This window comes from Myotis yumanensis, unplaced genomic scaffold, assembly GCF_028538775.1.
Source record: "Myotis yumanensis isolate MYYU_CA2020_CCGP unplaced genomic scaffold, mMyoYum1.0.hap1 SCAF_10, whole genome shotgun sequence".
Taxonomy (NCBI): Eukaryota; Metazoa; Chordata; class Mammalia; order Chiroptera; family Vespertilionidae; genus Myotis; species Myotis yumanensis.
The window spans coordinates 8,503,290-8,517,255 of record NW_027223761.1 but is presented as its reverse complement, the minus strand read 5'-3'; the positions used below and the strand labels follow the sequence as shown (position 1 = coordinate 8,517,255).

Genomic DNA, 13,966 nt, shown 5'->3' with positions numbered 1-13,966 from the left:
AGGGGAAGGGAAGAAGTGAGGGAGGGAGGGAGAGAGAGAGGGAAATGAGAGAGAGGATAGGGAGAGAGGGAGGAAAAGGGGAAGAGGGAGAGGGAGAGGGAGAGAGAGAGAGAGAGAGAGAGAGACACATCAATTTGTTGTTCCACTTATTTATACATTTATTGATTGAGTCTTGTATGTGCCTTGACCAGGTTTCGAACCAGCAACCTTGGTGTATGAGAATAACACTCTAATCAACTGAGCTACCTGGCCAGGGTGATCTTCCCCTTGATTTAAATTAATATACACCATGTCTTTGTAAGACCTTTAGACTATTAAACTGGTTATAATTTTATTATCACCAAAATAAAATTCATAGATTTTTTAAATGGTTTTTGGGGTTTTTTTTGGTTTTGTGGTAAGAGTGGTGACACACAACATTAAGAAACTGAACTATTCCTGGTAACTTTAAATATCTTCTATTTAACAAAATGAAGTCTTAAGAAATTTGATTGTGCTATATTTAAATGATTATTTTCCTCAGATATAAAAGAAAATTTCCAGTACTTAGCTAACTTCACCTACTACTTGCTCAAAGCAGGGATTGTGTCTTAACTCTCTGCATTCATAGCACAGAACTTTCCACTTAGTGACATTCAAATATGTACTAGATAAAACAGTTTTCATACAAATATTTTCTAATTTTTCTACCCAACATCAACATTTTTTTCATTTGTGGTCAGTCAGTGATCCAGCTATAACGAAATACTTAAAGTATGCTCAACAGGTTAAAAATCTAATATTTTTAACCCAATACTATTCTTAATTAACTAAAATATATGAAACTACAGTCCTGGCCGGTATAGCTCGGTTGGTAGGAGCGTTGTAGGATCAAGAGTTCAATTCCAGGTCAGGGCACATACTCAGGTCGCAGGGTTTGATCCCCAGTCTAGGCATGTATGAGAGGGAACCCATCCATGTTTCTCTCTCTCCCTTTTCCTTCCTCTCTCTCTAAATTCAATTAAAATATACCTTCAGATAACTATTAAAAAAATAAACAAAGCAAACAATAGGAAATTACAACTAATATACTGCAGAGATACTTGTACCTTCTCCACTGAAACTGATTATAAGTTGGCCCAAAATATGTTTTTGTTTTGTTTTGAGAATGTAGTGAAGCGTGGCAGCATAACCTGTAATTTTCCATTTGTCACTATACTCTATATAATATTTCCATAGAAATTGTAACATATTACATATTTAAGTCCTCAGAAGCATTAATTTAAATTATACGTTAGAAGAAATGTCTCTAGAAAGTCAGGTTCAATTTTCAATATGTTATCACTTTATCTAACTTATTAACTATTTAACACTGTAGCATTATATATCTAAAGTCGTATAGTTTACCCAACCTACAAGACTCTCGTTGTATTATTAAAGAGATAACACAGTCTAAATACATGCAAATAATTTTCAGGCCTTTAAATAACTGCTTTATAAGTAAACATTTTCTAAGCAAGTTTGCTATTTTATTTTTTAAAAACTGTAAAATAGTTTTTAAACTATTTTTTAAAAAAGTAGGAAAATTGAAGAAGTTAAAGTTAATATAAATGTTTTTTAGTAAGTCAAATACTTTTGAAAGATTTCTAAACTGTAATAATTGGCTAGTCATATATGGCCAAGTTTCACATTGTTTATCATAGCTTAAAGACAATTTTCTTGATAAGCCATATGTAATCAACTATAATTTATAATAAATGGCTACAAAATTTTAAAGAGGGGAGGGAGTGACTCATATTGTGTTCATGTGATTATTTCAATATCTATCATAATTTTTTCATACTAGAAAAGATGCTTCAGCATTAACAATTATGCAAAAAAAAAAAATGTATCTGACCATCCCTGTCATCCTTTATTTTCAAGGTAACCAAGAGTTATAACCTAAAGGATCCATCTTTCACAATTTAGGTCTTTACCTTTAGGAAAAAGTACAGCTCAAATGACCAAAGTACTTCATTTTCCTTTATTATTATTCTCTAAACCTCCACTTCTTTTAGGTGTAATCTTTTTGTTTTAAAAGAAAAATGACAAAACAGCAAAAAAATACAATATAAAAAGTGTATCTGGAAACCTACTCTTTAAAAGAAGAAATGTTTATCTCAAAAGGTAAAAATGAACTGTGTGACTTAGAGAGGTCAGGGTTTGAATTCAGTTTGAAAAACCTAGATTTATATATGATGTGCATCTTAATTTTATTATTTATTATAAGACCAAAAAAGTATTCCTATAAATCAAACCCATTTTAATGGGAATAATATGTTGTATGCTCGTCACCCAAGTCAGGCCTATAACATAAGATTTTCTTTAAATTGGATAGAAAGCTCATATTCCCTAAATTCTACATTAAGCAAAAAAAAGTCTTTTAGATTGAAAAACAAAAGACACAAAGTGGAAGGAGACAGGATTTTAAAAAAATTGGTCAAGGATGATAAACAGATACTATTTCACAAGACTGATTACTTAGCAGGTGTCCTGGCATTTTTTTTTTTTAAGCCTCACCCGAGGATATGGTTTTGTTTTGTTTTTTTACTGATTTTAAAGAGAAAGGAATTGGGGGGTGGGGGTGAAGAGAGAAACAGACAGACAGACATCTGAGAGAGAAACATGGTTCGGTAGCCTTCTGTTCTCACCCCAACCAGGAATCGAATCTGCCACCTTCCTGGAAGACACGCCAGCCAGCACCTGGCCAGCGTGTCACAGCATATTCTTAATCTTTTCCCCAAGCTACCACAATACTTAATTGACTATAACTAAATGAACTTCGGTTGCTAGCAACTTCAACATTTAAAGTGAAAACAGATTTCTAAGTCTCCCAAATCCAACCACACCAATCTCTTCCCCCCACTGTGGCCCAGCTTTCTCTACCTTTCCTGCCCCACTAACTTCCCTTCATCACTCTCCCACAGGGAAAGAAACAACTATCACTTTTAGAATATTAGAGAAACTGTTTGGGTCAAAGTAACAAAACACATTTAAGGTAAAAGATATTGTCTTTGGTTTGTTTCATTTCAAAGCCTTTCTGTTGGAAAAAGACAGCTGACAAAAGTGCTGATTTAGAGGCCATGGCACGATAGCGCTGTAGGTTAGAGCATCATCCCAATACACCAAGGCTTTGGGTTCGATCCCCAGGACACATAGAAGAATCACCCAATGAATAAGTGGAACAACAAATCCATGCCCGCCCCCCGTGTGTGTGTGTGTGTGTGTGTGTGTGTGTGTGTGTGTGTCTCCCCTTCCTTTCTCTCAAATCAATCAATAGAAAATGTGTTTCAATAAAAACGATATAAAATACTTTAAGTACTGATTATTTCATTCACTACTAAACATAGTAAAGTAAGACAAAGTAAATCAGTTAAATGATTTAACTATCCCAAACCACAAATGGCACCCTAAAAATACAGTCTTTTCAATATCCATCCAGTTCTTTTAGTTTCTACATAAGTAGTAAGAGTAGAGGCTCTAAGTCCCTTAGGGTAACAGCCGTGCGCCTCAGAATCAAGGCAATATGCTGCCTTTGTGTAGAGACATATGGCCCAAGTATCAACTGAGGAAAGCAGCCTGAACTGCTAAAGAGGTCAAGGTCTAATTTGACAAACACTCGGGTAAAATATATAACATACATCCTCCATCTCTATTCTAGCTTGGTCCTAACAGTGACTTAGATAAGGTCCAAACCAACAGCTATGACAAACCTACAGAATCAGCACACTAACATTAGGTGTTTTTCACCAAACCACTCTTTGTTACACCAAGCCAACCAAGAGAAGTGGACTGTATTTCCTTAAGTTGGTCACATTAAGTGCTCTGGCTATCCTAAAAAATTCCCAATTTAAAACTTCTCCTCCGAATATATATCCCTATTCAACTCCAGGTGCTAAAAGGTACTAGGCAAGACATACTTTTTAGCCCTAACCAGTTTGGCTCAGTGGATAGAGCACTGGCCTGCAGACTCAAAGGTCCCAGGTTCGATTCCGGTCAAGGGCATGTACCTTGGTTGTGGGCACATCCCCAGTAGGAGGTGTGCAGAAGGCAGCTGATCGATGTTTCTCTCTCATCGATGTTTCTGGCTCTCTATTCCTCTCCCTTCCTCTCTGTAAAAAATCAATAAAATATATATTTTTTAAAAAGATATACTTTTTAAGCAGTTGGATCCAGAACCAGTAGGACATTTAAAATAATTTATTTAGGCTTACATTTGTATCGTACAGAAAGAGTTAGCCATGACAAAGCTTTCAGCAAGTTGTGTGGGGCGAGAGAGGCAACTTTTAAAAAGCAATACAACATACTGGTAGATTCTTCCATTTTAACAAAGTTCTAGTTTGTCTACAAGTAACTTACAAGTTAAACATGCCACATTAGAAATCTCAACTTCAGATGCTAGGAAATTAGGACAGCTGCAAACCCAGAAATTTTATATGAACATTTCCTTTAACAGCAACAATATAATCATTACATAGCAAGTTATTTTGTGTCTGAGGCAAGAATAACTCTAAAGAGGTATTTTAAATATGGAGAATTTCAAAGTTCCTTAGATCAAACACCCTTAAATCTATATATTGCTACCTACAAATTCAAATGTTAAGTTGCAATGGGACGACATTTTCTGTCTCTGAATTAACTACCAATAATGCAATTCTAACTGACCATATCATCACTCTTAGTGAACTACTAGACTGAGAACAGCATATTAAGAAAGTTAACTCCTTTACCTTGCAAAATTAACTTCAAAAGTTACCAAAGTAAGTCATTCAGACATTCAAATGGAAAATAACAGCCTTAGCTGGTTTGGCTTAGTGGATAGAGCAGGGGTGGGCAAACTTTTTGACTCGAGGGCCACAATGGGTTCTTAAACTGGACCGGAGGGCCGGAACAAAAGCATGGATGGAGTGTTTGTGTGAACTAATATAAATTCAAAGTAAACATCATTACATAAAAGGGTACGGTCTCTTTTTTTTTTAGTTTTATTCATTTCAAACGGGCCGTATCCGGCCCGGCGGGCCGTAGTTTGCCCACGGCTGGGATAGAGTGTCCGCCTGCAGATTGAAGGGTCCCAGGTTCAATTCCCAGCAAGGGCACGTGCCTGGGTTGCAGGCTTGATTCCCAGTAGGGGGCATGCAGGAGGCAGCCAATCAATGGTTCTCTCTCATCATTGATGTTTCTATTTCTCTCTCCCTCTCCCTTCCTCTCTGAAATCAATAAAAATATTTATTTTTTTTTTTAAAAAAGAAAGTAACATGCAAACAAGTATTTCATTCAATGGATGGGAGTAGTATTTCAGCACTCTGAAATTTACATCTGTCCCATACTCACTTCCATATATAGGCGTGTCCCCCAAAAATGTATACTCAGACTTTGAATAATTACCAGTATAAAGGCAGTGTTTATTAAAATACGTTTTATTTTCAAAACTATCAGTTGTTAAAGTGTGTAAACATTTCTGGGGACACCCTGCGTATGCCTTCAGTGTTCATGTATGAAATATTAAAAACAAAAGCTGAATAAAGAAGTGCATTTGACAACTGTTGCTATTTTAAATTGCAAGGGGGCTTTCAATTCCTCATGTTAAACAAATACTTATATGCCCTGCCATACTAGCTACAGCAACCTACCTCTGTAATTTGCACCCTATTTATGGCATCCCATGACGAAACATCCAAAAAATTAAAATAGTATGATCTGAAGCTTCTTTTCAAGCATGTTTACAAGAATTATCATCTCACCAAAACCACCCACTTTTATGTGACTCTAAATCTCCATGCCTAGAAGCCAATGACTGGTTTACAAGCAAGATAATGACTAGTTCACTGGAAAAGGTATTATGACAATAAACTAAGACTGGCTCACCATGTTATGATCTGCTTGCCTAATATGTATGTTTAGCTACTGTAGTCAGCAATGTTCCAAATATAAAATTGAAACATTTAATGGCTGGTTCTGTTCTAGATTTCAAGCTCATCTTACCTTTTTAAAGCATGGTTTGAAACTAAGAAATTTTTTTAGTAAGTATTTTCCCTCGAATAGAAAAAAAATTACAAAATTGTTATTCAATTTTCCCATAATGACAAAAAATAAAATGTCCAAAATCTCAACTATTCCAACACACCTCTACCTTAACACAATTAAAAACAAGTAAATTTAAAAAAATAAAAGAAAAATAATCTTCAAACAGGTTAAACATTATATCCCCAAAATAAGCTTTCAAAAATGTATGAATGCACCCACAAGTATGCCATGAAACGCCTTGTTGCACGAAACGCCTTGCCGATTTAAGCATAAAGAACTTTATTTGGTTGGTTACATTTCAGTTATTGTTAAATGACATGAAGGCATAAGGTACCAAACAAAACTATGAACGTGTCTTTTTTAAAGATCAGTCATATTTTGTTTACTTAAGTAACATGTTTAATCATGACCTATCAAAACCTTATCATGGCTCATTGTATAAAATTAGCACTGGGCTTGCAAACATAAGCAGAATCCAGACTTATCAAACATATGGTGGGGCTTGCCCAGCTTCTGCAAAATTAAACGAGAATGCAGGATCAACATGTTTTAGTTGGGACCAAACAAAACCCACCGGCTCTGCTCAAAAGTTTCCATCAAAAATATAATGGGGGAGGGGGGGGCTCTTAAAATTTGAGAGAGCCCAGCAATTAAAACTTTAAAAAAATATATGAAGTGGCTCGATGAGTACTTCCACTTCAGAAGCTACAGACAACAGGCAAACACCTAAAAATATTTTTAAAAATATTTATAAAAAAGAATTCAGCCGATCTCCCAACTGCTAGAAGGTACACACACACACGCACAGGCTGGTGGTTCACCAGCTTCCCTTCCCGGCCCTGTGCCAGGGAGACATCCAAGTTGACAAAAGAATTCACCGTACGATTTCCCTGCAAACTGGGCGATAACCTGAAAAACTTCGCCGTTGCCACTAGGAGCTCTTTATAATTAGAAGCAGCAGCGACCCGACAGGTGGAAAAACAAATTCTGAGCAGGGCCGCCAGCGGTGGTGAAAACACGGCTCAAGGACTGGACGTGCGGGGACGACGCGGTCTCGGGTCCAGGTCATATTCACACACACACACCCTCCCCTCGCGCAGAAATAAGACGGGGAGACAGCAGGCTTCGCCGAGAACCACGTACCATGTCAAACCCGCCTCGTCCCTCCCGACGGGAACACAGACATGCTCGTCGCCGGTCCTGCCGCCACGGCTCCCGGCGCCGCGAAGGGGAGCGGGCGGCCGCCGCCGTAACGAGACGCCGGCAACAGCCCCGCCGCGCGGCCGCCACGCCTTCCGCGGGCCGCGCAGGGGACGCGGGGCGGCGGATCACATTTCTCCTCCCCAACGATCACACGCACTCGCGTCCCCCGAGCGGGCACCGTCCACACCCGCCGCTCGGCGACGCTGCTGCTGCTGCCGGCCCGGGCCCCACGGCCAGGACGCGGCCATCGGCCGGGCGGGCGGGCGCGCGTGTGTGTGTTGTCCCCTGAAGGAAAGACAAGGTGTCCGCGGCGACGGCCTCGGGCTGCGGTGGGGGGAGCGGCGCCCCGTGAGACTAAACACAACTCCGGTTGCTGGGAAGAGCCGTTGCGCAACCTTGGCAGCGGCGGCCCGACCCGGCCCGGCTTCCCGGAGGCTGCGCCACGGCGCGCCGACCCCGCGCGCGGCCCCCACGCTCGGCGGCCTCCGGCCTGGGGCGGCCCGGCCTCGAGGGAGACGCCCGGACTCGCGAGGGCCGCGGGGGGTGCGGATGGGGGTGCAGAACGCGCGGCGGGGACGCGCCGCTCCGGGGTGTCGGGCGGCGGGGGTTCCCGCGGAGGGGCCCCGGGTCCCCCGCCCCCGCCCCGCCCCGCGCCCTTACCTTCCTAGAGGCCGGCGCTCTCCCCTCTTCGGGCGGCCGCAGCCCTGAGCATGTCCGGGGCGGGTGCGGGGCCGTGCGGGGGACGCGGAGCCAGGCGCTTCAGCGGGCGGCACCACCCAGCCCGGGCTCAGCCCCTCTCCGCGGCCGCTGCCATCTTGTCCTGGCGGCTGAGAGGAAACGGCGAGACACCCTCCCTCGACCGCGGCGGCTGCTGCTCTGGCTGCTGAGCGCCGGGCCCGTCTCCCTCATCTTCCTCCCAGGGATCTGGGTGGGGTCGGTTGGCGGGGGCGACGGGGGGTGCGAGGCCGACCGGGCGGCCTCCGGCTGCGGGGCCTACGGGAGGTGCGGGGTGCGGGGCCCGCGGCGGGCGGGGCCCATGCCTGACGCCCCTGCTGAGAGGGGAGGGGAGGGGAAGGGCGGCAGCCGGGAGGCGCGGGCTGCGGGGCCGCCGCTCGGTCTCCTCGGGTCGCCGCGCTGCCGGCCGTCGTCACCAGGCAGCAGCTGCCGGCGGCCGCCCCAGTCCCGGGCCCCTCCTCCGCGCCCGCCGGCCTCCGCCGCCTCCGCAGCGCCACCGCCCGCCCGGCCGCGCAGCGCGCTGAGCCCGGCGGCCCCGCTCCGATCCGCTCCGGCCGCGGCGCCCCGCGAAGCCCCTCCCCGGGCCCGCCCGCTGGCAGCCGCGCCCCGGGCGCTCCGGGCCCGCCTGGCGGCCGGCGGGGATCCGACCGAGCTCCCCCGCACCCCCGCACCCCGCACCCCACGCTCCAAAGGCCGCCTCCGGCAGCTGTTCCGAACCTCACCTTCCCCGGGCCCACTCCGCCGAAAATAGGGATTTTAAAAAATACCCTGACCCCCAAAGAGAGGATGAAAAAGCGGAAGCAGGGTTTTCACAGGCCTTTGAGACCCTGTAGTCAGTTTCCCGTTCTACCCCTTCAGGATCTGTTTGGGGGGTTTTCTGGGGTCGTTTTTTGGTTTTGTTTTCTTTTGTTTTGAAGCTCCAGAAATAAGGAAAGGGGGAATGCTCAGTCGAGTGAACAATCCCCATTTCACATGGGTCCTTCCCGCCTCCCCGTCCCAAAGAGGCCAGAAAATGGTGCAGTCGGGTTGGAGGACCGGGGAGAGCTCCTCCCGGAGACTTTCCAGCAGCCCCTCGAGGGTCCAAACGCCAATAAATGCGAGGCTCACCCGCCCCTGCGGACGCGTCTCCATCGAGTCGTCGATTCCACTCCCAGAGATGAGTTTCCTCCCTCCCGGAGACGGGGACACCAACAGAATGGCCCATCTCAAGCAACGTAACGATGGAACTGTGGAATTTTAGACATGAAGGAACTTGGAGGCCTTGGGTCCAAACTCCTAAGCTAGGACAGGGGTTCCAGAAACTGCGGGTGACCCGCCCGAGGGGACACGGCGAAGCCCTGGTCTCTCCCTTTCCGTAGGCAACAACCGACCTGAGAACCTATCCTCCCGGGGATTGTTGTGGCTTTTCAAATTGTTTCCTTTTGTTCTGGATTAATGTTTAACTTTTGGGGAATGGAACACCTTTCCCTGAGCAGTGGAAATGCCCTTTGTTCCCTTCATAACCTTCCCTGGGAGGACTGACTCCAGCACGTACCTATTTGTCCGCAGACATGTCCTCCCCCTGCCTCCCCCTCCCCAGGCGTTTTGTTGCAGAACTGGGCAGGGTAAAGGGAGTGGCAAATCGGCGCATACTTAATGCTAGTTTTATTCTCGGCTGCTTTCAAACTGGGAGGAGAGTATTTTGGAGGAAGCCTTTAAAAGAGCTAAGTCTGCCCTGAGGCAGTTGCAAATACGATTTTCAAGTGACAGTTGTTTTCTTCACGTTAGGGAGAATAACCACTTGGAAAGTCTTCCAAAATAGAAAAACATTGAGTGTCTCTCAGAGAGAACAGCATGTTAGCCATTCCTTTTTACTTAGTATTATTTATCTTTGATTTTTTTTTTGTTTTTACTGATTTTTAGAGAGAGAGAAGAAGGTAGGGGGAGAAGGGAGAGAGAGAAATATCAATAGGTTTGCCTCTTGCACACCCCCTACTGGGGATCCAGCCTGCAATGCAGGCATGTGCCGGGTCTGGGAATGGAACCAGCAACCGCTTGGTGCATGGGTCTATGCTCAACCACTGAGCCACACCAAGATGGCCTACTTTTGATTTTTTAAAATATATTTTATTCATTTCATAGGGGAAGGGAGAGAGAGATGGAAACATCAATGATGAGAGAGAATCATTGATCAGCTGCCTCCTGCACGCCCCCTACTGGGGATCCAGCCCAGAACCCTGGGCATGTGCCCTTGATTGGAATTGAACCCAGGACCCTTCAGTCTACAGGCCGAGGCTCTATCCACTAAGCCAAACCAGCAAGGACTACTTTTGATTTTTTTTAAAGCAAGAGTTAAAAGAATAGAGAATAAGTTAAACAGGAAAAATATTCCACTAGAACTTCAAATTTTCAGAAATTTTGCAAAACACTTCTCTAGATCACCTCTAATGGAAGACTTCCAATTTACCTGTTTTGTGGCATTGCTACATCTATGTAGGAGCTGAAAATTGAGATTTTTCCTCCCTTACTGTCCCTGACATTGGTACTTGAAACACTGACACATAAATTCCAGGAAGGGATTCTGTCTTTATTTCATTTTTTTAACCATTGCATTGCCAGTGCCTAAAACAGTGATTTATACTTGTCTTTAGTAAGTGTTGCTAAATAAGTAAATGAACACTATTGATTCAAGTTGTTCTCTAAACCTATCATCGCCTAACAATCTCTTTACCTCCAACCTTTAATCCATTCTGAACATCAACATCCAGAAAATTTTTCAAAACCCCTGATTTAGCCATTTTATGAAGTTTGCAAAAAAGAAAAACAATTTTGGTGCGCTCTCTCCCAGGGCAAGCCCATGCCTTTTCTCCCCTTCTTCCCATCCTCCCCACCACCCCTCCCACCCACCGCCCTTTACTTACCTCTCTCCTACTCTCCCAAGGGCCCTTCTTTTGCCTCTAACTTTCTAAATAAACTTTCTCTTGTAGTTTGAAAAAAATTGAGTTTTCATAGTGTTATTTTTTTTACATGCAAGATGCAAAAGCCGTGGGGGGGGGGGGGGTGCATAGAGATTAGAAATTTTGAAAAACTGAAAGACAGTTTTTAGTCAGAGTGAGGATGAATCAAAGCAGACGAGGGTAGAGGGAGAAGCAAAGGCCAGATTGTGATTTATGAATTTTTCTACCAGCAAAGGAAGCTATTGATTTATGAGGGGCACAATATGATCAAAGAAGACATTGGTGCCCTGGCCAGTATCCCTCAGTTGGTTGAGTGTCATCTCATGCACCCAGAAGTTGCTGGTTCGATTCCCAATGAGGGCACGTACCCTGGTTGTGGGCTCAGTCCCCAGTGGGGGGCAAGCAAGAGACGGCAAATTGATGGTTCCCGTTCATGGATCTTCCTCTCCCTCTCCCTTCTTCTCTTTCCCTAAAATCAATTTTTAAAAACTTAAAAAATAAAAAGATATTGGCTTTGGGTGTGGGAACCACCTATTTTTCACTTTTTTGTATTTTAAAATTTTTCCTTTCAGTAACTTTCAATCTCATTCAGAGTAAAAGCTGAAAGCCTTACAATGGACTTTAAATGGTCTATGAGACCCTGGACGGAACTGGCCCAAAGGGAACTCACCTGCTCTTTGTCTCCTTACTCTGCAACCTTTTCTCAAACTCCACTATCGCTCTGACCTCAGGTACCTGGACCACTCTCTCTGCCTGGAACATGCCAAGTATTCACCTACATCCTTTTCAGGTCCTTACTCAGATGTTACCTTCTCAGTGAAGACTTCCTCAGTAATAATCACCTACATATACACATTAAACTCCTTATTTTTATCCGTAGGGCTTAGCACCATCTAAGTACTATGGTATAGGTTTTCTGTACCCTCTGCCCACCAAAGGTAAGCTCCCTGAAGGCAGAATTTTTTTGTGTTTTGTTGGCTGCTCTATCCCCAGACTAGCATACAAAGGAACTCAATAAATATTTGTAAGATGGAAGAATGGATTTTCTCTGTAAAGCAGCATGAAATCCTCCATAACTCAGACTGCAATAGTAGCAATTGCACCCAGGTCTTTCCCCAACACTCACACCCCAAAATTAATGTGTTCCAAGGCCAGTCCTCCTTGTACTTACTTACCTTGCGTTCCTCAGTGCTGTCGTTCTTCATTGTACCACATATAGGTGTGGTACAATACAGAAAGAAGGCCCTCCCCAGCCTTAGCAGATGATGCTGATGCTTCTCCAAAGAAAAATGTTGGAATTTTTTTTTTTTAATCTTCATTGTTGAAAAGATGTCGGAATGTTGTCAGGGTGCCTGAATCTTACCCCAGACTCCCTTTCCTTAAGGAAGTTGGTTTGTTGTCCTCCAATCCCTAGATATCCTTACCTTCCATTGGGGGCTGGTGGGGAGGACCAGTCAACCAAAAAAAGCTTCCTAACCACAAATCTCCAGCAGGAGAGGTTCAGCAGGGGGCTTCTGGTTCCTCCATCCCAGGAGGTACTCACCTTCCTATGCAAATAATTTACTTTCTCCCTAGAGATCAGCTTTGTGTACCTGGGCCTCAGGGAGGGGCAGCTGGAATGGGGGAAAAAAAAAAAGGTTAAGGAGTGTCTCACTCTTACCTACATTTGCATAACTGAAAGGCCCACTCAAGTAACTCTTTGTAGCCCAAAGATCTGTTTCTCTTCTTTAAAAAAAAAAAAAAAAAGTAGCTGCTCAGAGGGAAAGCTGGGAGGGTGGGTGGATGGGAAGAGATCAACCAAAGAACTTGTATGCATATATGCATAACCCATGGACACAAACAATAGGGTGGTGAAGTGGGGGTGGGAAGGTAGGGGGGAGGGGAACAAAAAGGGGGCATATGTAATACTTTCAACAATAAAGATTTATCCCAAGAAATCAGAAACACCAATCAGAAAGGATATATGTACCCCTATGTTCATAGCAGCACAATTCACCATAGCTAAGATTTGAAAACAGCATAAGTGCCCATCAGCAGATAAGTGGATTAGAAGACTGTGGTACATACACAGTGGAATACTACACTGCAGTAAAAAAGAAGGAACTCTCACCATCTGCAACAGCATGGATGAACCTGGAGAGCATCATGCTAAGTGAAATAAGCCAGTGGGAGAAAGATAAATATCATATGATCTCACTCATTTGTGGAATATAATGAACAATATAAACTGATGAACAAAAATAGAGCCAGAGGGGGGAAAATATTCTAGAATATAATAGAAGAAATCCTGTTATTTGCAGATTTTTAATATTTCCTACAACTTTTGTGATATCATGTTAATATGGTTTTGGCAATATTATTATACTTAAAATCCTTTTATTCTTGAAATATTAATGTTTATTGCATGTAATATATGTAAGATAAAAAACAATAAAGATTTAATTTAAAAAAGAAGAAACTGTTCCCTTTAAATTCATAAAGATAAAAATAATCTCATCATAACCTGGAAATTCATAAATGTTATCTTAACCTAAGAGTTTTGTATTACAGTCAGCAGAGAGCAAAACTCTCAAATGGTAAATAAAATTCATCCTTGAAAATTATCCAAATTGCCCGCAAAGTATAATGTACACTGTTTTGTGTATATAACCTTGTACAATAACAAGTACATATAAATGATCTGCTACTTGTCAGTAGTCCTAAAGTAGATTTTTCACAGTTCACCTCTTAGAGCACTTCAGAAATTTTATGAACCGGACTCATCATCTTAAGACGCAATCTAGCCCTAGCCGATTTGGCTCAGTGGACAGAGTGTCGGCCTGCGGACCCAAGGGTCCCAGGTTTGATTTCGGTCCAGGGCACATGCCTGGGTTGCGGGCTCCGTCCAATGTGCAGGAAGGAGCCAATCAATGATCCCCTCTCATCAATGATGTTTCTATCTCTCTCTCTTCCTCTCCATTCCTCTCTGAAATCAATAAAAATAGATTTTTTTTTTTTAAAAAAGAGACACTAGTAATCACTACTCTCTTTGTTACTGTCTTTTTAAATTA

At 43.4% G+C, this 13,966-nt stretch overlaps 1 protein-coding gene across 2 annotated transcripts in view; it reads right to left on the bottom strand.

Annotated features, from left to right (window-relative positions):
- Positions 1 to 8,390, bottom strand: part of HIPK3 (homeodomain interacting protein kinase 3) — a 67,229-nt gene extending 58,839 nt beyond the window's left edge. Inside the window, exon 1 of one of the 2 annotated variants that reach the window (XM_070427756.1) lies at positions 7,906 to 8,390. The gene's annotated coding sequence lies outside the window, so the exon portion shown is untranslated. Of the gene's footprint in view, positions 1 to 7,185; positions 7,526 to 7,905 lie in introns of those variants that run through there. The other variant, XM_070427758.1, reaches the window with a different exon arrangement.
- Positions 8,391 to 13,966: the final 5,576 nt, after the last annotated feature.